Here is a 1,753-nt window from a genome sequence, read left to right on the forward strand (position 1 = left end):
CTTAGATGCTTAGGGCCTAAACCAAAGCAATGGTTAGATTGGATATATTGGGCAGAGTTTTGGTTCAATTCAAATTACAACAGTTCTGCGGGAATGACTCCTTTTAGAGCTTTCTATGGTAGGGATTCTCCTACATTGTTGAAAGCAGGTGCTGTTCCTTCTAAAGTGGCAGAAGTAAATCAGATGTTTCTCAATAGAGATGCTATAATAGAAGAATTGAAAGCCAACTTAACTAAAGCTCAAAATCAAATGAAACAACAGGCTGACAAGCATAGAAGGGCAGTAGAATTTCAAGTGGAGGATTGGGTTTATCTCAAACTACAACCATATAAATTGAAGTCTTTAGCTTCAAGACCTTATGCTAAGCTTGCTCCTAGATTTTATGGTCCATAACAGGTGGTCACAAGGGTGGGTACTGTCGCCTACAAGTTAGCTCTACCTACCCATTCTAAAATTCACCCTGTTTTCCATGTGTCCTTATTAAAGAAGGCTCTGAAACCTCAGCAACAACCTCAACCTTTACCCCCTATGCTGAATGAAGAATTGGAGTTACAAGTACAACCAGAAGACATTACTGACAACAGAGAAGTTAATCAAGGTCATGTTGAAGTCTTGGTAAAATGGAAGGATCTTCCTCTACATGAATGCACTTGGGAATTGGCTGCTACAATACAAGAAAACTTCCCAGATTTTCCACTTGAGGACAAGTTATTTCTTTTAGGGGAGGGTATTGATACGATTAGGCCAAAGCCTATTATTAAAAATGTATATAGAAGAGGGAATAGGAAGGTTTGGTTGAAACCTTCCTAATTGTAATTCTCTGACAGCTGTACAAAAACAGTTAGCAGTTAGGAATACTATAAATAGAATGTTAGTTCTAATTGAGAGGGAGTTTAGAGATTGGGAAAGTTATCACTGGTTGTGGAACCAGAACAGGATCGCGGGATCCTCTATAATTCCTTCATCCCTTCCATTCTATTCAATTCAATAAAGTTCCATACTAAAACCTAATCAGAATCACATTGATTCTGGGTTAGGGTATTGATTCTTGATTCATTCTTTCGTTTCTTTAATTCTGATTACCAGTGTTATCAGAGAATCTCTCCAAGAGCAAGATACACAAGAGCGGATACGCTCCTCAAGGGCGAATGCGCCCTTCAACTGAAATACCAGTTAAGAAAATTCTAATTTGGAAAAAGATGCTTTCTAAGGGGAAGAGAACCTTTATTTATAGGCTCTCTGTACGATAGGATAAAAGGGACAAGGATTAATCAGCCCTAACCTAGGAAATAGAAAAATAGAAACAGAAAAATACTAACAACCTAAAACAGTAATAAAAAATAACTTACAGCCGTAAAAAGGCTCCTACCTCCTAATTATTCTAATAACTAATCTAATTTCCCTTTATTCTACATCCTAACACAAGCGTATATGAACAAATGACCCTCTAATTTTATGTAATTAAATAAATGCATACCATATATGTATCTTCAAAAGTATATATGATAAGATCATGTGTAAATAACACACTCCCACCTATAAACTTTGTAGCACCGACACATCTGATGGAAGGCGTGTCTCAGTGTCCGACATGTGTTAGTGTCTGACTCCAACAGATTGATTATGCTCAATTAATTCATTTTCTGAAATTATTACAGGTGTCGACGTGTCAGTGTCGTGTCCAGTATCTACATCAGTATATGTGCTTCATAGCCTATTAAAAAACAGCGCATTCCATTTAGAAGCTACATCC

The 1,753-nt window shown here is 37.1% G+C and overlaps 1 protein-coding gene across 3 annotated transcripts in view; it reads left to right on the forward strand.

Annotated features, from left to right (window-relative positions):
* The window catches only part of LOC113785387 (uncharacterized), a 9,446-nt gene that overhangs the window by 5,541 nt on the left and 2,152 nt on the right, over positions 1–1,753 (forward strand). Inside the window, exon 2 of one of the 3 annotated variants that reach the window (XM_073364968.1) lies at positions 1,659–1,753. The exons of the other annotated variants lie outside the window; for them this stretch is intronic. The gene's annotated coding sequence lies outside the window, so the exon portion shown is untranslated. The remainder of the gene's footprint in view (positions 1–1,658) is intronic. 3 annotated transcript variants of the gene reach the window in all.

Source organism: Cicer arietinum, chromosome 2, assembly GCF_000331145.2.
Source record: "Cicer arietinum cultivar CDC Frontier isolate Library 1 chromosome 2, Cicar.CDCFrontier_v2.0, whole genome shotgun sequence".
Lineage (NCBI taxonomy): Eukaryota > Viridiplantae > Streptophyta > Magnoliopsida > Fabales > Fabaceae > Cicer > Cicer arietinum.